Below are 24,015 nucleotides of genomic sequence, written 5' to 3'. Positions count from 1 at the left end.
TTGACGTAGGCTCTAGTTTTTACGAAAGCGACTGCCATCTGACCTTCCAACCCAGAGGGGAAAGTAGGCCTTGTTGGGATTAGTCCGGTTTCTTCACGATGTTTTCCTTCACCGAAAAGCGACTGGTAAATACTATGGACTGGTAATATGGTGGACTGGTGGTGGTTTAAACATATCTCACTATGAATACAAAATGTTTTACACGATTTAAGTACACGATGAATTACAGATAAATGATAAAATTAAACTAAACGCAATTTTTTATATATATTTCTTACAATAGCTTTAAACTGTGAGTGGGAGAATGAGAATAAATCTACTTCGTTTAGAATCATATTGTTCTATAATTTGGGACGCGTTTGCCCGATTGGTTTTAATTTGAGGAAGGTTGAAAAGGTTATTGGATCTTGTGCATCTTACAAGTGCTCGGAACTACGTGTGTATGACTAAATTGATTTGCACAATGTCTGTTAACCAACAGGAGATACAACTTTTCTCAATCTGTGACACATTACTATTTTAAAATATAAATAAATTTCACATTTCCACTAACAGTATTAATAGCGTCAGTAATTGCGAACATTTGCATCTAATTCAAGCGCACGTCCTAATGGTAACATGCAGTTTTAGTGCACTCGATTTATCGTCTGTCGCCGGCCTATGACGTCAATGCAGCTGTACAGTTTAGTGCAGTTTCGGAGAATATTTAATTATAGTGTAATCAAATGTGCTCGGCGAATACCAGTAATCGAATAGATTATAGTAGGTACCCAAGCTTAACTTATGTACGAAATATCATTTGATATTTACCAGTCGTTTTTCGGTGTAGGAAAACATCGTGAGGAAACCGGACTAATCCCAATAAGGCCGTTTAACCTCTGGGTAGGAAGGTCAGATGGCAGTCGCTTTCGTAAAAAGTAGTGCCTAAGCCATGTGATTAGTAGCCGTGGCAAAATGCCGAGACAACGCGAGGAAGATGATGAGGTAATAACCCAAGCACTGATGGTTTAAATTTTTACGATGTTTATGTCTTTACTCATAACGGAACAATGGTGTTCCGGATATTTGGGAGGCGTGCGCGGAGCCGAGCCCACACATGCACCGGTGTGAGGAATGAGGATAGAGAGGTGTCATTGGACTTTAAACATACCTACAGGGTGAAATTTTAACCCCAGCGGCATCACATCATCCGGAATGTATGAAACAGCCAAATTTTTTTTCGCGATTTCGGCATTGATCCCGTAATAACAGTTGTTCAGTATGACCCATAAATTCACTACGTAGAGTATGATCGGTGGTTAAAATTTCACCTTGTAAAACCAACTCACCACTTGCGTTTCTACATAACTTCATTTCGGAAAAGAGCTGATACTCGTCAAACTACTGGATCGATTTCTATCAAACATAGCTAAGAACCACCGCAATGAAACTCGCTTTAACGTAAAAAAAAACCGTATCGAAATCAGTCCATACGTTGGAGAGATAGGATGCTACAGACATACAGACAAACATACCCTTTTTTTGAGTCGGGGCTTAATAAAAAGGAATAGACAAAAAGATAAACACTTTACCATTGGCTAATAATAAGAATCCCGTTTTAGATTGTAATAATCATATATCGATATTCGTGTCCCAATTTTAGCTCACTAAATTTAACTATCGGCGCTGACGTCAGCATCGTACAGTCCGCTGCATTTAAAGTGCAGCAAATATCGGAAATAGTGGAATATTTTTAGAGTGCAGCTTTTGCTATTATTAAAATTGCGGTTTGATCAATTTTATTGCGATTTACCAAAACGTAGTGAGGTTAATGGTTGAGTTATATCTATCTATCATTTCATCTCTATTTTAACGTGTGTATTAATATCAATTAGTAGGTAGTTTGTACTTAAACTTAAAGGATGACTCACGCTTGAACGGTCCGGGACCGAGCCGAGGCGTCTGACACTTAGTTTTCTATAGAAAAGATCACGTGATCAACTGATCACCGATAACTCACCATAGAAAGCGAAGTGTCGGATGCCTCAGCCTGGACCTCAGATAATATTTTTAGGGCAGGTCTCTTTGTGACTACCTACCAAAGAGGAGGATGATTTTTTGATTTGACCTTATGAAGTGAAGTTTTGTTCAATTGAAAATAATACGCGTCATCAAAAATATCGCTCCGCTTTCATCGCATCAAGCTCACGCCTCACGCTGCGCTAACGCCGCGCTGACTGGCGACGGCGGCAGCGACAACCATAGGTGGGAACGAAAGGTTCGATTGCTGTGTCTTCCTCCAACCTATGGTTATCGCTGCCGCCGTTGCAAGTCGCTCAATGTCGTGACCGTGCCGAGACAGGGCATGGAGGCATTGAACTGTGCTTCTCAAACATTGTTCGACAAATCTTTTGTTAATTATATTTAATTACACAAACGGGTCTACCGCGATATAATTTCATTGTTTTTACCTTTAATTCCGACGTTTCAGCTGAGTTGCACCAGCTGTGGTCACGGAAAGACTGACGTCCCAACGAATGTCAACAGAGATATTAATAAAACACCACTAAACTACCCGAAATTAGTTTATAAAAATGTTTGGGGTAGACAAAGAAATTGCAGCTACCCGTTAAAGTTTAATGTTTATTGTCCACGGCACGACACGCAACACTCACAGTATCCGTACACTGGTCCGAAGATATATCTTTTGTTAATTTTTCTTGTCGTTCTGAAATAATGACATGCATCCCAATTATTACACACTGTCACGGCAGAAGTGACCTACAAACTTAACGGTTTACTGAAAACTAAATTCGATCGTCAACGGGCAGCGAAACTCATTATCGTCGTGTTACACTCATTAACTGGCAATAAACTAGTGTTTGCATTTTGCGCTCAAACGCAATGAAAGCGGGTCAATTTTTACGATAATTTCCGTAAGTATTGAAGGTCGTAGTCGTTGAGGTCATCAGGTCTTTTTTATTTATTTATACACTAGCGACCCGCCCCGGCTTCGCACGGGTTACACAAAACCGTAACAAATTATATACCTAAACCTTCCTCAAGAATCACTCTATTGATAGGTGAAAACAGCTTGAAAATCCGTTCAGAAGTTTTTGAGTTTATCGCGAACATACAAACAGACAGATGCAGCGGGGACTTTGTTTTATAAGGTGGAGTATACGAGTATACGTGCATAGAGCTGGTCCCTGCGGCGGTAGCACGGTCGTATATATATCGCTTGTCACCATGCCTGTCACGTTCTAACAAGTGAATGCGAAAGTGACAGGCGATAAAAATGGAACCATGCTGCGCCCGCTGAAGACGCCATATTGGGGATGAGCGTCCGCAGTGCGGTACAGAAGCGGCAGCAAAACATGTTTATTGAGCTCATAAATATGGCAACATATGTCGTTCGTACTTGTTTCGTCTGTGTACGTCTTGATACAAATATGCATTTATTTACATGGAAGCGCTGTGGTGGTAAGAGCGTGCGACTTTCAATCCGGAGGTCGCGGGTTCAAACCCCGGCGCGTACCAATGAGTTTAACCCATGATAACCCATGATAGGTAGGTAACTATATTAGCTCCAATGCATGAGGAAACGCTGGTGGCCTAGCGGTAAGAGCGTGCGACTTTCAATCTGGAGGTCGCGGGCTTGTACCAATGAGTTTTTCGGAACTTATGTACGAAATATCATTTGATATTTACCAGTTGCTTTTCGGTGAAGTAAAACATCGTGAGGAAACCGGACTAACCCCAATATGGCCTAGTTTCCCCCCTGGATTGGAAGGTCTGATGGCAGTCGCTTTCGTGAAAACTAGTGCCTACGTCAAATCATGGGATTAGTTGTCAAAGCGGACCCCAGGCTCCCATGAGCCGAGGCAAAATGCCGGGATAACGCGAGGAAGAAAAAGAAATGCATTTATTTACATAAAAGATGTATACAGTGGCACTATTAAACTAAATTAATAACTAGCTTTAATCTAAAATAGGTCCTTGAGGCATTGTAGGTACCAAGGATGCTGGCGGCATTTCCTCGTTGTATCGCAATGCTGATACGTTGTGCGAGGTAGCCGCCAGCTCTTCGGGCGCCAGTTAAGTCAACCAGACGCATCGCGATTTCTGCGAACAACTTGTGCGCGCTGGGACCTCATGGACCTAGAGTTTCAACTCCAAATAGTACAAAATGGTACTTTACAGGATTGCCATAAAACAAACCTAACCTAACCTAACCTATCTATAGAATAACCTTACGAAAATCCTGAAAAGTTAACGGTTTCAGTTTTATGACTAACAATAATATATGACAAACAATACACTTAAAACTTTATGGGAAACAAAGGGACCCCGAAAAGATGATGTTATAGGTGATCATTTTTGTTCTATAATGTACCATAATACCTAAAGGTTTAAATAAAAAAAGCTTATAAAATAGCAGATTGTTCCCCCATTAGGCCAGAACAATTAGTCCGCGTCAGGACACTGATTGATTGTTAATTGGCCAATTATTGATGGTCTGTGTGACCCGTGTTCCATTTACCCCAGTAATGGGGTAAAATTGACTGATTGCAAAGTGGACCTTTTTTGATTAAGCGTTTATTTTTACTTATTCCCGAATTTAGTTGAATGTTGTAGATTTAGAACTCTACATAAACTTCATACAGGATGTAACAAAAATACTGGGGATCCGTTTAAGGGCATATTCGGTATCGTGTTTTAATTATAAAAAAGTAGAATAAATATTTTTTGGTGCGAAAAATTTTTTCACTTTGTATGGAGGGTTAGCCGATTTGAACGACCTGCCCCACAGAAAAAAAATGTTTTCGTCTAATAAATTGTATAACTGTAGCTACAAAACGTTTTTGGATAAACAACGTATGGTGTCGATACATTTTATATACAGATGTATGTGTAAATGCGGTAGATAAATTATAATAGGTACCAAACATATACTACCCAACATACATAGCTCTATTAAGTGTCACGGCCCAATAATAAAAGGTAAAGAAAATGCGCCATTATACCTTAAACCTTTTCGCATAATTTATGCTCCCGTCAAGATCAAAAGGATATACAAAGTGTATCTTACAAGAGTAGGTATTTGTGATAATAAGTAGGTAGTTAAAATTATGGCATGCATAGTGAATTGAACGTTAAAACTTTTAACTAAACCAGATGTATTATCCAAAAAACAAAGTGAATCAAAAACTTTCGCGAAAACCGCGGCATCTTTCCTGTGGACACTATGAAATTTACATTTTACTGAGGCTTTCACCACCCTGATTAGGCATATTCAAATATTCTATTTTATGATGCTCTTAAGAAACACTAGACTTTTTGAACTAAACTTACTTACAAACTATAATAATATTTCGTTAATTTTTAGAAATCATATTTATTCAATAAAAATAACGTTTAAGAAATACATAGCAGATGTAAGAAACTAAAACCCGTTCTGAGCCATGCTGGGTCCAAAGGTCCCCATCACGCTAGCAGCGTTAATTGGCAAAATCAAAAACAAAATATCTTTATGAATTTAAATTCATGAGAGAAATCATACAAAAAGCAATACATAAAATATTGTGATGAAAATTGTCAGAGTAATCGACAATAATATTGCAAGCGTTCTGTTAGTTTCTTATAGTATAGTTTTCACCCTGTATACAATTTGGGACTGGCAACATGACATGCGAATAACCTCCATATATCGTCTATTGTGTTATAAATAATGCTTCTGCATAGTACGAAGGCTTGTCGGGCATTGAGAAATGGGTCGCTGTTTGTTCAAGATGTCCTATAACAACAGTTTCATGTTATTCTAGTTATTATGTTTTCATGAGATTGTGTTATTATAAGAAATACGCTATTCAACTATACTCCGAAAACCATTATGGATGGTAGGTATTCAGTTTATTTTGCCGGCGTTTTTTTTGTAAGTTTAATTTATTACCTACTTAATTTTTGCTTTGTTATTAATGTTTTTGATTCATATATTAATTTAATAATTTGTATATAACTTTATAGGTAGGTGCTTCAATATAATACCTACTGTTAACTTATGTGTAATTTTTAATATCTAAATAAAAAAAAATATTTTTACGAGTGACTGCAATATGCGGTCTTGACAAGTCAAACCAGCTTCTTTTTTGGAATGGTCAAATGGTAATCTTAGAACATACATAATATATACTTACCTATGTTTTTTAAGAGATGTAGTAAATAACCCTTCTGTCTGCGACATCACGGTCAAATTACCCACATACATATCTATTCTTTAAGTTCTCTCTGATTAACTAAATATATTTTTTTGTCCAGAAATGATTATAGTCTAAGTATTCCCATATATTTTATTGCGCTTTACTTCATATTGTGTGAAATTATTTATTATAACTAAAGTTTACATCTCATCTATTACACAGATACATAAAATCAATGAAAACCAGAACAAATAAATAAAACGCTAATTCCAAAAATATCATTCAATACATTTTCCCCTAGCATAAAGCGTGCAACGTAAAACACTGCCAAGTTAAGAAGTTTATTTAAAAATAGCTAACAAAGTTTGGCGGACGAAGTTCATTTTGATCGCAACTTTTGAATTGAAACTTTGGAGATAGGCGAGGGCCAAAATTGTTATAGTCCGATTTTACAAAACGTGGAAATTACGGAACGACATTTTGCAGGAATGATCTAGATTATTTAATTTATGTATGTGTATTTTAGGTTTTTTGGTAATACTTGGACAATACTGAAAGTTTCTGGATTCTGATATATGAGACGACTTATTTTTTTCTAAGTGGCCAGTCCAGGAATTTTCGTCTTCTTCTTCTTCCTCAGCGAGTATGCGCCCACTGTTGGGCATACGCCTCTCCAAATCTCCTCCAAGCAGCCCGATTTGCTGCTTCTCTCCTCCAGATTGGACCTGCAGCAATCTTTTTAATATCATCCTCCCATCTTGTTGGAGGTCTGTGATCTAGTCTTTTTGAACGAGGCCTCCACGCTAGGACACGCTTGCTCCATCTCATATCATCTCTGCGACATATGTGCCCGGCCCAGGCCCATTTAAAGGGGCCCACTGATTAACAGTCCGCCGGACGGTATCGGCCTGTCAGTTAGAACAAAATTTTGACAGTTCCGAACAACTGACAGGCCGATACCGTCCGGCGGACTGTTAATCAGTGGGCCCCTTAAGAGTAGCAATTCGTCGGCCGATGTCTACTACTTTGGTCCGTCGCCGGATCAGTATTGAGTCTGAGTAAGAATCTTAGAAAGAAAGTAACAGCTGATAAATAAAAATAAATGACTGAGGTGCATGAATATAAAATATTTATTACTGGTAAAAAGTAAAACCAAAGACATATGTAACTTCGTTTAAGACGAATAAAGTCTAAGGAAAAAACGTGCCTCGGAATTCCAGTAAAAGTCATTCTTGAATAGGTGGCGCACACACCTTTAGCCTATCCTCGGCTAGATGGCGTGACGACACCGTTTCATATTTAACAATTTTAACACATAGATATCAGTGAATGAACATGGATCAAAATGATATAAAAATAATAAAATCATTTATCCATATATATACATTTTTTGATAACTTTATACGTTTTCATTTTGAGTTTTAGTCGTGTGTCGATAGATGGCAGTAAATTTACAGTGACTACAAAATTTACAATGACAGGACCCCTCTATACTATCTATTCTTTTTGGTAAAACCAAAGACATATGTAACTTCGTATAAGACGAATAAAGTCTAAGGAAAAAACGTGCCTCGGAATTCAAGTAAAAGTCATTCTCGAATAGGTGGCGCAAACACCTTTAGCCTATCCTCGGCTAGATGGCGTGACGACACCGTTTCATATTTAACAATTTTAACACATAGATATCAGTGAATGAACATGGATCAAAATGATATAAAAATAATAAAATCATTTATCCATATATATACATTTTTTGATAACTTTATACGTTTTCATTTTGAGTTTTAGTCGTGTGTCGATAGATGGCAGTAAATTTACAGTGACTACACAGTTTACAATGACAGGACCCCTCTATACTATGTATTCTTTTTGGTAAAACTAAGAAAAACTACAACCAGACTTATCGTTAAAAAACGTTATTATGGAGCCAACTTTTGATTTTATCACCAATCAGTACATTTTTGTAGAATGTAGGAATAAAAACAAACTATTAATTAACATTTTGAATATTATAATTATACTTACTTCAATATTTTTTAAATCAATAAATTTTTCACGGCTATCAAGATATGATTTTGCTAAAATAAGACGCGTAATGTAAGAAAACATACAAAAACGAATATGTAGTACATACAGGCCATTTCGAACTTACCCTGACATCAAAATGACGTCTGAATGATATCATTTACTGACATCAATTAATGACGCGAGCGAGTGCGCCTCCTGGATGAGTGCGATACCTAAATGACAACATTCTGATGTCAGTGTACGTTCAAATTGACCTGTTGTACTACGTCTCGCTCGTGCCATGGCATCAATTAGATGTCATTATGATGTCAGTGTACGTTCGAATCGGTCTGTTAGTAGGGGGCCTGTCTGGATTGTGTCCAACGTCTTACCATCTAATCCTAATCACTACTCATCGAATTACAATGTCCGCCGGAGTTAGGGAGGTTGATTGATTCATTTAAGTGTGATTGAATATTTAAGGTCTACTAATCCTATATCCATCCTGTAATCTAATAATAGCTAGTGTAGATACAGATGTAGCCTGGCCAAGCCTGGTTTACTGCTTTAGATCAGCGGTCGGCAACCTATTTTTGCGTAGTTTTAGTAGCGTAGTTAACGATGAGTAAGTTGACGCGGGCCGCACTTTGTTAATATTTCTCAATATTACATAGCCAGAGAGGCTCACAGGCCGCAAGTGACAGTTTCACGAGCCGCATGCGGCCCGCGGGCCGCAGGTTGCCGACCGCCGCTTTAGATAGCAGAAGGTGTCGCAGAAAGCAAACCGGGACTGGAACCTCAGGCAGCATGAGCTTTCTCTGCCAAAAATGTGGGAGGTCGTGCCGCTCGCGCATCGGCCTCCGCAGTCACCAAACCCGTTGTCTAAATAGCAACATGCATAAATCGTCTGAAATAGACGGAAAGGGCTGTGATTACAGATGTAGTTGTTTACCATCGTATTTTCTTGGAAACGTTCGTTTTTGTCATGCTACTTTAGTCAACCTTAAAACTTTTTATTTTAATAATTATGCAATACAAAATCAAGGAGTCAAATAAATGTACAGTCAGCTGCAGAGAGAGGTGACCCCCCCCCCGCATATAAATAATTTGTTGGGAGGGGGGAGGGTGTCACCTCTCTCTGTCTGTAGCTCACTGTGCACAAAATGTAATCGTATATTATTATATATATTGCCAAAATTATTATCTACGCAATATACTGTATATATAACCTTCGTTGTAAAATAAAGCTTCTAACTTCTTATTAAATTTTAGCATTATGTAATCTGTCTAAGCTAATAATAATTACATTTTATTAAAACGCATCGTCCAAAAACAATATAGGCACGTGTGTTTCCTGATATTCCTCCCGTATTCCGTGTAAAGGAGAAACAGTCCAAGTTGCCTCACAGTTGCCCCGAAGTTGTCTCGAAGTTGCCCAGAAGTTGCCAAAAACTTTGTATCGTGCAGCAACTTATTGCCGCCGCTTTGAAATTGGGTTACGGTTTAGTTTTCTACCGTTATTGTATTGTATGATATTTGATATCATATAATTAACTTTATTTAAGACTCAGGGCAAAATAGGTTTATTTTACAAACATTGGTAATTGTATGCAAGTTTACCTATTTGCAGCAAACTTATTTTTCTCAAACATGCAATGAAATATTGATGTTATGTTCCTTATAATAGGCTGCGAAGTATGACGTTTCAGGTGCGGCTAGGACAAAAGGTCGTTAATGGAATTTCATACACATCTTGCAGGCCTAGGCCGGCAAAGTCCTCTTTTTTAATTTTCATTTTACAGATATTTGTGACACAGCATCGTGGCATTCATCCATTAAAAAAAACTAGAGGCAGTATTTGCTTTATGGTTCGTAATGGCACTCTGCCACTACGCCTATAAAAAAAAAAACAAAAAACAATGTTTGCTATAATTTGCAGTTTTATTTGTATAAAATCAACATGAACTTAATAAATAATACATTCTATAATTTTAAATTATAAATTTAACTACACAAATAAAAAGATTTAAAATATTTCATCTAAACGTTAGCGGTAAAAAGGTCTACTCAAACACGCGTAGTTATATTTTTTAAATTGTTATGGAGGTAAAGTTGAAAAATATTCATTCTGTTTTATTGGATTTATGGTGCGTCGTACTTTAATATGAGTTCCGACGAAATAATGAAATTAATATTAATTGTAATCGTAGGTATTGGAATTGGCAGCGTAAGCAGAATTGATTTTAATAACTTGCTGCCTCTGCCGCCAAGTCAAAGATGAAGGATGTATATGGTTGCTTATGGCAATTTTATTATTTGAGAAACTAAGAAAAATGGCTTACAGTTTATTAGAAACAGTTCTGTGGCATATTTTAAATGAATGTAACTACAAATTCGTCAACACTGTGGAAATTATACTTATTTACTCCATGCATAAAGCAACGATGTATGTGAAACATGATATCAACATGAAAGACTATGTAAATTTATGTGACGAAAACGACAGTCAGACGGATACAAGGCGAAAAAATCAAAGATACATGAAAATATACGGGTAGTAAAAATACACGACTCGTGTAAAACATACGCGTGATAATGATATAGGTACGTGTTGGTTATATTTTGGGTGTAGTTTACTTTTAGTTTTTTCTATAAATAAAACTTGGGTTTCGTGGATTTTTTATTTTATTTATTATATTTCATTGCATGTTTGAGAAAAGCACTATACATACCTCGGCGGGAAATGGGGTTGCCCGCGCTCAGACCTATCCGTCTATATGTCTTCGGCCGGCAACCCCTTTCGTCCCGGCCTCTGTAGTAATGTACTATTAAAATGTGTGTAGGTATTGTTAATTTTGTTATACCTATTATTTACCACTGTCGTACCTACGAACTTTTTCTCCGTAAAATTGTTTTTAACTAAATGTTTAGGGATACTACTTTCTCTACCAACATAGCCTTTATTATCAACAAAATACATAATCATCATCATCATCATCTCAGCCATAAGACGTCCACTGCTGAACATAGGCCTCCCCCTTGGACCTCCATACGTGCCGGTTGGAAGCGACCCGCATCCAGCGTCTTCCGGCGACCTTAACAAGATCGTCTGTCCATCTTGTGGGTGGACGTCCTACGCTGCGCTTGCTAGTCCGTGGTCTCCACTCGAGCACTTTTCGACCCCATCGGCCATCTTCTCTGCGTGCAATGTGCAAAATACATAATAAAACACTTAAAACTATAAACTTATAAAAAACATTTTTTTCAAGTCATGATCGCTTATTAGGGTGCCTTAAAGGCGAGCCGCATTACGGTAATGCCATTACCCCTCTGGTAAACAACATTAAATTTGGTTTGCAAGATACATTCTTCTTCTTCCTCGCGTTGTCCCGGCATCTTGCCACGGCTTATAGGAGCCTGGGGTCCGCTTGACAACTAATCCCATGATTTGACGTAAGCACTAGTTTGTACGAATGCGACTGCCATCTGAACTTCGAACCCAGAGGGAAAACTAGGCCTTATTGCGATTAGTCCGGTTTCCTCACGATGTTTTCCTTCACCAAAAAGCGAGTTTGCAAGATACATTATTACGCGAAAATTATACAGGGTGGCCTTAGCCATTGTACAAACCCTGAAATCCCACGTATGGTTACTTCTCAGAAATGATCTAACGGTAATATTTTTTAAATTAGAACAAAAGATAAAAAAAAAATTATCAAACAAATAGTTATTTCCAATAATCGACAACAAAAAGAAACATACTGTATTATTAATTATTGGCAGTGCTTTTGACAATTTGTTTGAAAATGTGCGGCAATGATGACATTTATCACGAGTTAGAATCTTATAAACGTCATAAATAAAAAAGATAATCAAAACGGTCGAAGAAGGTTTCATACTATTTATTACCTCAGGAGCTACTAACACACACAGGTTGCTCCAAAGTAAAAAAATCGTAATTTGCTAATTTCTTCGTAACCGTTACACCGATTGTTATGATACTTTGTATACTGGTTCTAAGTACCCTAATGCATATGTACATTTCGGCTTTGTCCAATGGCTAGGGACACCCTGTATAAATTATAGACTTGACTATTTCCGTTTAAATTTTTGCTTTATTTTAGGCCGAATCGTAAAATGAAATTAGTATGTCTGTAATACAGACTCTGTATACCTAGCAAATTAAAAGTACAAAAGATAAAGCACTGTAAAACAATAAAGAGAGAGAGAGTGTACATTAAAAATGCGTAAACAATTGTCTCTGTCTAATTATATACCTGTTTGTTCTTGTTTACGGCTGTTTTACGACTGGTCCGTCTATAACTAGAACTAAGCGCCACTGAGACTGCATGTTACGTGCATATAAACTTTCCATTGTCTGTGGAATACGGTCATACGGTTATAAATCTTGGGTTCCCTAGAAAGTTTTCACGTAGTAAATACACACATGACTTTAATCATTTTTTTGCAAATCGAAAGTTAAAAAAAATATAATTAGCCCGCTGTAAGATTTGTAATGTTACAAATCTTATCTCTCTTCCCTTCGACCTTTTTACCCGAAGACCTTTTAACCTTTTCGACGCCGTGTCAAATACAAAAGCTGTCACTCGGACGCCACGTCACCGAAGTGTCAAAACTGAAATTAAACTTTATGCATATGCACGTAGGTCTATGTTGCTTTGTGGTCTGTGACCGATTAATCCGTCTTTGGCGTTGAACCTGCGGTGCGGATATATCGGTCATTGGCGTCCAAAAGGTTAACTCCACCTTACCCTATTAATAGTCACGTTCTAATATTAAAAGTAGGTAGGCACTTACTTTAATGTAATTTTTACGAGTAAATTTAGTTAGTACGTACACGCACTCTCACTGCATACGTGTAAAAATACCGATTTAGCTTTTGGTTAGGTATAGTCTTCGATCAACACCGGCTTCCGACACGTCGGAAGGGAGGGGCCCAAACGATATCTCACCGTACAAATCTTTCTGCCATTTTTCGCGGGGGGAAAGGTGCACACAGTCGCACTTCTCACACACTTACATACAAAATCCAATCTGTCATGACGACACAAATACATAGAAAATGACCCTTCAAAGACAAATCTTGCCGAATCTTGCAAACCTCGATCTCTTTTTGTGTACGGACGAGTGACAAGTGTCACAACACGCACACTAACACATTTTCGTTGAAGTATGTTATTGTATTCTGAGAGATGAGAAGTCGGATTTGTCGCTCGACCGATCCGCAATTTGTACTGAGCGAGCAAAATCGATAAATACAACAATTACATGAGACTAAAATATAATAATTGTGTTTAAATGTAATTAAACGTATGATATGTAAAAAAAAATATTACATGCGAAATGTAACACTTTCTTTTTGTAAATTTGATGTCCCCGACCTCTTTTTATAACAAAAAACCGAGCAAACAGGCATTTTTGTCCAGCAGTGTACACGCGCGCGTCTGGACTCGGTCTAGTGAAAAATCCAAGTGCAACTAGTTTTATTACCCGCGATTGCATTAGATTGACGCGCTAATCTTGTACCTCGGCAGAGGGGAAATAGTGCGAATGCCGCCTCCCTTCCGTGTTGCTCGAAGGGTATAGTACTTATAGTAAAGCAGGCCACTGTCGAGCCTCGCAAATGGATGCCGTTACAATGGATTCATCCAAATGGACGGCATCCTAAAGCCGCGTATCCATTAGAGGCAGCCTCGGGTCGAGCGGCTGCCTCGCCTCGAGGCCGCGCAAGTGGAGACGCTTGCTCAAGCTGAGGCTCGCCGCGACACGAAGCAAATTCGTGGCCGCGAGCCGAGCCATATTTTGTCGATTTTTTTACCGTGCTCAAAGGAGCCTCAGTCCGAGCCGTGCATTTGATGGAGACGATCGACGCGTTTTGGCTTTAAACTGCACACGTTGCGGATCAAGCTGAGGCGATTCGCCTCGAGCTGATCACAACGTGCCTCGAGCATTTGCCTCAGAGCGAGCAGCCTCAAACTGAGGCTGTTTGCTTCAAGTTGAGGCTGCTCGACCTGAGTTTGCCTCTAGTGGATACGCAGCTTAATATTAAACATTGTTTTGGATTGCAGCCACGCTATTTGGACTGTTGGAAAGCTCGTCAGTGGCCACCTTTAGGGCCAATTGCACCATCGCACCACCACCAATTAAACCGTTAACCCAGTGTCAAATTCTACTGGTATGGGCCACTAGCACCATTCCACTAACCCGGGGTTAAGCAGTTAAACCGTTAACCCAGTGTCAAATGGTATTGGTAACCATGGTAACTCTAGGTTTAACCGGTTAACCCCGGGTTAGTGAATGGTGCAAGTGGCAGAAAGGGCCATTTGCGACATCCCACTTACCCGGCGTTAAGCAGTCAAACCGTTAACCCAGTGTTAAATTGTACTGGTAAACAAGGTAACTCTAGGTTAAACCGGTTAACCCGGGTTAGTGGAATGATGCAAGTGGCGGTTATTAAAACATTTCTTCATAGGTTAGGTAAGGGCCAGGGCCGGGCCGGGGCCATTTGTAATTTTATGAAGTTTAATTGTTTAATCGTTTAATTGTATGAAGTCACACTACGAGTAAACATTATATAGCTTATCAGAATTTAGTTGTAATGGTGGGTGTTTTCCCCATTAACTTATTGCGATATATGTACCTACTTATAGCGACCCAGATGGTTGTATATGAGTGAATTGCAAAAAAATGTACGTAATTAAGCGCAGTTAAGAAGCTGTGATTAGTCTTAACTTAATTGATTCATTTGTACTAAAGTATTTGAACAAATTAAATTATTTCAGAAAAATATTTTAATTTGCTTTTATCAAGTAGAAACACTACTATATAAATTATAAACTGAAATAAATGTCATATACTAAGAAAAAGTGACCAAGGCCTCCAGTGCCCCAGGCTGGAATCGAACCAGCGTCCTCTGCTATCGCGGCAGATGCCTAAACCACTCGGCCACCGGGTCACAGCGGCATCGGTCAAATTTTTCCAAGTATATGCACTTCTTACTGAAGGCTTATGGCGCCCCCTGGCCATCTCTAAGGTAGAACAATATGGTTCGAACCTTCTAACTAGATCACTCATGTGATACTGAGCTAGCGAGAGAGATGGCGCTGCCAACAATACTAAAGTATTTGAACAAATTAAATTATTTCAGAAAAATATTTTAATTTGTTTTTTTCTTTTCTTAGTATATGACATTTATTTCAGTTTATAATTTATATAGTAGTGTTTCTACTTGATAAAAACAAATTAAAATATTTTTCTGAAATAATTATGTTTGAATTTGATGTATAATAATTGTAACATTGTATAATAACATAACCTACATTGTAACATGCAACTGACACACGTAACGAATGCATGGAAATTATTTTTCACCACACTAGCTCGTAAAGGCTCTCTTTATTTTTCCAAAACGGATTAGAAAAGGGTTGCATTCTGCTGCAGATGTCCTTGGGCGACGGTGATGCTTACCATTAGGCAATTCCTCGTTTGCCTCCTATATCATAAATCATAATATAGTTACCAGATTTGTGATATATTCATTAGGGCCTACACTTACTACCTTCATAGTTAAGAGCCCATCAACGTGCACACTAGCGCCACTGCTAATTAATCGTGATTATTTAAATTTAACGAAAGATATTTAAAAAAGGGGGCCGCTGCGTACTGTTTTTTTGTATTTAAGTATCTTTTGAATACATCAAACTAGTTTTTATGTTGCTGAATTCGCCAATCTATGCGTCCAAAGTTAAAACGGCCGTTTTTCTTTTGAGTTCATAGATCGACGAATCCAGCAACATAAAAACTAGTTTGATGTATTCAAAAGGTACTTAAATACAAAAAACAGTGCGTAGCGGCTCCATTTTTTAGGGTTCCGTACCCAAAGGGTAAAAACGGGACCCTATTACTAAGACTCCGCTGTCCGTCCGTCCGTCCGTCCGTCTGTCACCAGGCTGTATGTATCTCATGAACCGTGATAGGCAGTTGAAATTTTCACAGATGATGTATTTCTGTTGCCGCTATAACAACAAATACTAAAAAGTACGGAACCCTCGGTGGGCGAGTCCGACTCGCACTTGTCCGGTTTTTAAATATCTTTCGTTAATAATCACGATTATTTTGCAGTGGCGCTAGTGTGCACGTTGATGGGCTCTTAAGCCAAATATACCAATATATGCCTGTTTATGTTTACAAACATCATATTTTGTGCGCTCAAAACAAAGCATCAGTTAATCAGAGCAGCAGCCGACGTGTTAATAATTAACCCGTTAAACATCGCGTAATTACCAATTTGCGAGTACACCCGCTGGCTTAATTACACGGCCTGGACAAAGTGTTTGCCGACTAGGCTGCGATGGCTGTTTACTGAACCGGTGTAAATTTTTAGCCAGATTTAAAATTTAAACCTTACAAGTCAGCCATTTTCGGGCGCACGAGCGCCGAGCTAACTAGGAGTCGAAGAGGTCGCCATGGCCGAAATCGGCCGGAAGGACCATCATCATCATCAGTTAGTTACATCTCATATTATCAGTTTTATGCAGCCAATCCTTCAACCAGCGGTCAATATTGGGTCACAGATGCAACGAAAAGTCACGTCATTTCCATACATTAGGTATTAAAATTTCGATTAGCGTTTTCTGTAAGCGGTCCCCAAGCCGCGTAGCTATCATGCCAATCGCTTACGCTCCATAGCGATCGAAACGCAACTGTCACTGTCGTACTAATATGAGAAAGACACAAAGCGTTTCGTTGTCGTTGCGATAGCGATTGTCACCTTGGCTAGGCCGGCTGGTTAATAACCTAAGCCTTAGGTAAGTAGGTATAGGTAAGTATATTAATTTCATTCATATTTACGTCACACATTGAATCCTTTGTCTCAAGAATACATTTTTGTGACATCGCAACGTTTCTGGGTCACACAAACAATGGAAGGCAAGATATTAGACGCACGTATTGCCAGGGGAGGGTTATGAAAAATCGGGGGCGGAGAGATGCGGGCCCAGATTGTGACAGCCACGTAGGCACCGTTCTGACATTCTTAAAACTTTGAGAAATGGCAGCGACTTCCCTGTACCTATTTACCCATTTTTAAACGACTTTTTGCGTAGGGACTTCATATTAAATTTATAATAAAACGGCCACAAAAACCAGCGAATGTCTTACGACTACGACTTATAAAATATTGTTAGTATTACACCCGGTTCAATATAATCGGTCATAATTTCATGTAAATAGGATTTATAGGTCATAGTAAGCGATTTGTGACTATAAGCTAAGTCATCTTATCCGAATTTGTCACAAAGAATTTTAACCGTATGAAAACCAAACTTCGCACAGTAATTACGTCATAGTAAGCGGTTGGTCAGTATCAACGGAGTCATAATAAACGGATTTCACTGTAATTAAAATATTTAAACTATTGCAAATAATTTTTGTAGAAGTAATTCAACTTATTATTTATTTTTATCGTGTGTTGTAATGTTTAGATAGTGTATGTAAAAATATTTTTATTCATTTAAAGTTAAGTACAATATATATTTACAATATTTACATAGGTACTTAATCAATTTTCGACGAACCCTAATGTCACCTGGGGCATAGTCCCCAGGACACTTGCCGCATTTCCCCGCTGTATGGTTAAGCTGAGCCTTTGGGCAAAAGTGTATGTTACATATCTCTTAAATTATATTTAAACTTAAAAGTGAAAGATCTTAAACGAAATGTTGGATAGAATAAAAGTTGCATTCAACTAAAAAACACTAATTTGCATTATGGATTTCTAAATGGCGAACAATTTCGTTGAAATATAAAATTCTTCGCTCGCTTGATTTTCTTGTGTAGGTACTATTTAACGAGTTCCTTAAATAACAGAATAACCTACCTAAATACAAATTTCAAAACAAAATAATAAGATACAAATGCAAAGTCAGTAAAATTTTTGTACTGTATGTTTTTATTAATAAATAAATAAATATTATAGGACATTATTAATTAAATTGACTAAGTCCCACAGTAAGCTCAATAAGGCTTGTGTTGTGGGTACTTAGACAACAATATATACGATTAATCTTACGAAAAACTAAAAAGCTACAGTTAAAATAAAAACTACATGTCAAAATGGTTGCCAAACGAAACAGTTGGCTGAAGATTTGTTGATCTAGTCACCGGATCCTGCTACTATTTTGCCGCAAAATATAATACACAGCGATGGATTTCTGGTCCACAAGAAATTTATATTGTATCTCATTTTTAAATGCATTTATTTTGATTACGTGCGAGAAGTTTTAATTGATCGAATTCAATTAAAATGTAGTAAAAAGAAAATGTTGCATCCACCAAATTGAGTAGTCGTATACATACTCGTAGAGGTAGAAACTAGACCTGTAGAGAATGTCTTAAAGCAGCAATAAGTCCACTTTTGCACTCTCATGTTTTGTGAAATAAACGTTAAACAAATCAATGAAGAACCATTAATTGTCAATTAAAGTTTAGCAAGGCAAGTGTCTACATTTCCAAGTATATTTGGTAATTCTATAGAGAAGAGTGCCATAATTCTAAACCTATTTAAATAGGTACAATCTTAGCTATAAAGTCTCTGTTTATATCTGTCAATTGATTGGTTAAAATATCCGGTCTTCGCCCCTAACGAGTCAACATCTCAATCATTCGGTCAGCTGTTGAATGAATGTCTAAATCCTACGCTCTTGTACACGTGTGCTCTTGTAGTGGATACGATCTAGACCGGTCTAGATATTGTCGTAGTTCGTGCCAACATATATTAAGAATCATTCGAAATTTGGTAGGATTACGACGGCTGGACTCATAAAAATAAATACGTAGATTGTATTAATATTATCTCCTTTATTCATTTAATATCTTGGGTTAGGTTATTTATAATATGAATATAAAAACACCTACAAAACAATAAAAAAATACATGAGTATAATTATATATTATTATCAAAAACAAAAAACCTAACCTAGGATGCCGCCAGCCGGGGCCAACTATGTCAGTAGAAAAGGCGCGAAATTCAAATTTAAACCGAAATACATAGTAGTGTCTACTAGAAAAAACGCAATTTATAATATTTTCATAGAAAGTAATTTAATTTGTTTTTAGAGGGGAAATTCAAATAAATTTTCTATAGGACGATAACCCTTCGCGCCTACATTTTTTAATTTGTCGCTTTTGTCTACTGACGGAAATTGCTTGACAGACTATATGTCAGGTTCAGAAGGTGTACGGCGAAACACGAAAATCGAAGTTCCGTTATCTGCCTCTATCACTCTTGTAGATTGCAGAGTCTTGCATCGTCGAATGAGGCTTGACCGATTTTAGACCACCACATTCATACGAAAGGATACTAGCGATGCTTTTTAGGGTTCCGTACCCAAAGGGTAAAAACGGGACCCCTATTACTAAGACTCTAGTGACCGTCTGTCCGTCTTTTCGTCTGTCCGTTAGGGTGCTTCAAAAAACATTTTTTTTTATCTTCCTACGGGGCACCCCCTTATTTTGTTACACTTATTATGCTGATAAAATACACCAAGCTTCGTAACTTCATCTCAACTACAAGGGGGTGCTCAACTACTTTGAAATTTTGTATGTTGTATGAAACCCAAAAAAAAAGTATTTATTATTCAGAATTTTATTTAAGTACCTGTTTTCAAAGTGATTGAGCCTTCTTGTAGTTGAGATAAGATTATAAAACTTGGCGTGTTTTGTCAATATAATAAGTGTAACAAAATGAAGGGGTGCCGCTTCTTCTAGCTAGAGTTTGAATTTTTCCCATACAAACGTGAACCACCCTACTGTCCGTCTGTCTGTCTGACCGCCTGACCGTCTGACCGTCTGTCCGTCTGTCCGTCTGTCTGTCACCAGACTGTATCTCATGAACCGTGATAGCAAGACAGTTGAAATTTTCACAGATGATATATTTCTGTTGCTGCTATAACAACAAATACTAATTACTACGGAACCCTCGTTGGGCGAGTCCGACTACACTTGTCCGGTTTTTCTTCATAAATCCAATAAACACACAGGAAAACGGAAAAATCACGTATTACAACATGGTCTCCGTCACAAAATGGTGTTTTCGTGAAGTGGCCATGTTTTATCCGCGACGATAAACTCCTTTGTTTATTGTTGCGTAGATTTAGTGCCGTATTTAACGGCCGGTGTAACGCTTTTGAGGTCGTCGTATCTATGTTTAATTTTTTCGTGTCGAACGTTGGTTACTTTCGCTTTCTGTGAGAAAATCTACTACAGAAAAACCACCCACCTATTTTCCAATACCTACTCCAACTAGGTATATGGTTCATAAATTAAATACGTAATTAAATATGTATAATAATTTTATTTTTAGGGTTCCGTACTCAAAGGGTAAAGACGGGACCCTATTACTAAGACTCCGCTGTCTGTCTGTCCGTCTGTCCGTCTGTTGGTCAGTCCGTCCGTCTGTCTGTCACCAGGCTGTATCTTATGAATCGTGATAGGTAGACAGTTGGCATTTTCACAGATAATGTATTTCTGTTGCCGCTTTAACAAGAAATAGAAAAAAGAAAATAAAAGAAATATTTAAGTGGGTCTGCCATACAACAAACGTGATTTTTTTGCCGCTTTTTGCGTAATAGTACGGAACCCTTCGTGCGTGACTCGCACTTTGCTGGTATTTTGATTTTATCTGGGTGTTCGCTAATTTGTCAGTAGGTAACGAAGCCTGTAACCTGTAGCCTGTAGCTGATTTGTTTTTGTAAGCACTTGGCGAAGCCTGCGTTGTTGACCACGAACTATGAATGGACTTGTTATCAAAAGTATCAAATAGGTAAAATATTTTTTTATAGTCACACTTCAACGATAATATTGGTTTTTTTCGTTCAGAATGCACACAAATAAATGCTCTTATACTATTCAACCCCGGAAGCTGATTTGTAGGCAGTCACTCCCGATCTAGGCTAAAAAGCCGCCACAGAGAGTTATTTTAACTGCTTTGCAATATTATTATTTAAAATTAAAAAAAAAACAACTCGGGGGAGAGCATTCATCTGTGACGTGAAGCTCCGGGCTTTAACTATATCAAATTCAGTTTAGTCACCTCTCGCCCCCGGGGGATCTTGACGCTGCCAACATCAACATTTTTCGACATCGATATGTTTGTCGTCCGTCACATAGACGCGACTATTTGTTTTTGTAAATTTTGGAGGTGTCGGGTTGTTTTTGATATATTTATGTATTTCGCAAAACTATCTGCTAATGTAAAATCTTGAAACCGTTCTTTAGTCAACACCCGGCAATCCATTGTGGCTATTTGCACCAATCACAGTTAACAGGCTGATCAACGTCACGCAGCAGACATCTATGAAACTTCCCATACAATAAAATTTTGCGAACGCTTTAACGGTGACAGACGGTTTGGTGCAACCGACCCAAAGTCTAGTATCCGTAACACGACATTGATACTGACATATGTATCACTGTATCTCCCTCGTACTGACATTGGTGCAAGTGAGATGCGCTGCGTTTGAGTTCGCCAACTGCACGCCGACTGCTCGCCAACTGCAACGTCGGAGTGCAGTTCCCATACAAGTTGCATTCGGGTTGCAGTCCGTCTGTATCGGCCCGTGCCCGCGTAAAATTCATGGTGAGGGTACAGCTATCATTTTAGTATAAGGTCTATAAGCAACACTTTCCACTACTTTTGGTATGTGCGAAAACATCATACATTTTACGGAAACCATTTTTTTTAAAGAAGAAGGACTTAAATGGACTTTTGCAAAGCCACTAGAAGCACTTCAGGCTACGGTGTCCATTATTATCACTCCCGTCAGGGGAGCTATACGCTTATTTGCGATTGTGGTTAAACAAGACTATCTGCCGTATTCGAACTTCAAGATATTCACAAGAGACGACACGTACTAGATCCATTCTAGATACGTTATAGTTTAGATATCAACTAGGTAGTTCTCTTTTGCAGCGCAATTCGGGCAACCAATGTCACTTTTACGTTAGATAGAGTAAGATATCTATTAGCTGTGAATTAGATCTCTAAGTCATATCCTGTGGAAATCGTTCAACAGTATCTCCAGAATCGAATGTCAAATTTGACAGGTTAGATCTTAAACATATCGTTATCGTATCTTGGTGATGTCTAATAGATGTCTATTTCAAAATCCGAATTGGGCATGGGAGAGGCTGAATATGGATTCAGCTTGTCATTTCTCGCCAACGTCAACATGTATTGTTTCGACACCGATACGTTCCGACAGTCATGTTAGCTACTATTTATTTTCACAGCACCTCGCTACGACGGGCTGTTTTAGAAATATTTATTACCCGATAGGTTGACGGTTTTTACGATTTAAAACGAGATTTGTAAAGACGTAAAAATGAAAGAATGAAAGTCTCGGAGACATAATTTATTTCAAAGGTTTTACATGCCTGACGGGGTCGTTAATTTGGTTTTCACTTCTCATGCTCAAAAAGTGCACCTTTATGTCGTGCGTAGACGAAATAAAATCGCATTTTATGCTCTAGAGCATAAAAGTAAAATCTTCTTCTAAGACTAAGGTAATCGGTCTCAACAGCCAAACAGTTAAAACATATTGCACAATTTTACTGAGCAATAAAATTGTGTAGATGACAAAACTTGTTATATTATTTTATTTTTGCTACAATTTATTAGAAATCCGTATTTTCTGTCATTCAATTTAGTAAATCACATAAAATAGGAGTCGATTATCGTTCAAAAATGCTCCGAAATGTTTGACTTGGCAGAAAACCAAGCGTCTGAAACTCTGATCACATGTAAAAAATTAAAAAAAAAAAATTAAAAAGTTAGTTGGCGGGAATTGGTTATGTACTATATATGTGGTTCTTTCGCTTTACGACAATTTCGTGGTGTAAATTGCCTCGGGTAAGAATGGGTCACTTTATGCCCTTGTTGTACAATCTACTATTATTAGGGTATTCAAAATAAATAAATATTAAAGGTCATTCTTACTTAAATTTACAAAGCTCCACTGTGGGTAATCAGACAACGATGTGATATATAATGTATAGATACTTAAATACATCAACTCATCACACAAATAAACGCCCTTACCGGGATTCGAACCCAGGACCAGCGGCTTCACAGGCAGGGTCATGATGAAATAAAACTAAGTAAATGGATCATTTGTTAGTTTCTTTTTGAAGTGAAAACTTCTTTAGCGGCGCTGTGTACTTTTTGTGATCGGGAAAAAATGTTAAACTCGCAACAGGTGTCACGTGACCGTAAGATTAGTAAGACGTAAGACGGACACGTGACCTGATCGAAAAACTTTTACAATGTCATTGAGTTTGAGTTTGTCATCTTTATTAATTTAAATGCTATCTAGTGAGTTTCCCTCTAACTGAAGCACTACCACCAGTTTTAACATTGACATATTCACTCACGTTTAAGTAACTTACTTTCTATGCATCTCGCTCGTACTCGCATATTAGTGCAAGCGAGATGTATAGAAAGTAATTTACGTAGACGCGAGTTAATCTGTCAATGTCAAAACTGGTGGTAGCCGTACTGGTATATGTAACTCGAGTAGGTACTAACAGTGATGTGCTTAGGGGTTTCAAGTAATGCGACGAAATAACGCTAGATGGCGTTAACCTCAATTATAACTAGTACATAGTGCTGCAGACATTTTGCACTAGATGGCGCTGTTATTAATATTTTGACGTAAGACGCTTCGTAAGACGGACACGTGACCTGATCGAAAAACTGTTACAATATCATTGAGTTTTCACTTCTGCCGGCACTCCCGGAGTGCAACCCGTT

The 24,015-nt window shown here is 38.0% G+C and overlaps 1 protein-coding gene and 1 non-coding gene across 4 annotated transcripts in view; one reads left to right on the top strand and one right to left on the bottom strand.

Annotated features, from left to right (window-relative positions):
- Window positions 1-24,015, top strand: part of LOC134801462 (potassium voltage-gated channel protein Shal) — a 114,400-nt gene that overhangs the window by 53,040 nt on the left and 37,345 nt on the right. The gene's annotated exons all lie outside the window — the stretch shown is intronic.
- Window positions 15,091-15,162, bottom strand: Trnas-cga (transfer RNA serine (anticodon CGA)). Its single transcript has one exon. It is a non-coding gene; the product is annotated as a tRNA-Ser (tRNA).

Source organism: Cydia splendana, chromosome 22, assembly GCF_910591565.1.
Source record: "Cydia splendana chromosome 22, ilCydSple1.2, whole genome shotgun sequence".
NCBI lineage: Eukaryota > Metazoa > Arthropoda > Insecta > Lepidoptera > Tortricidae > Cydia > Cydia splendana.
The sequence above is the reverse complement of the archived record's forward strand: the minus strand, read 5'-3'. Positions and strand labels throughout refer to the sequence as shown.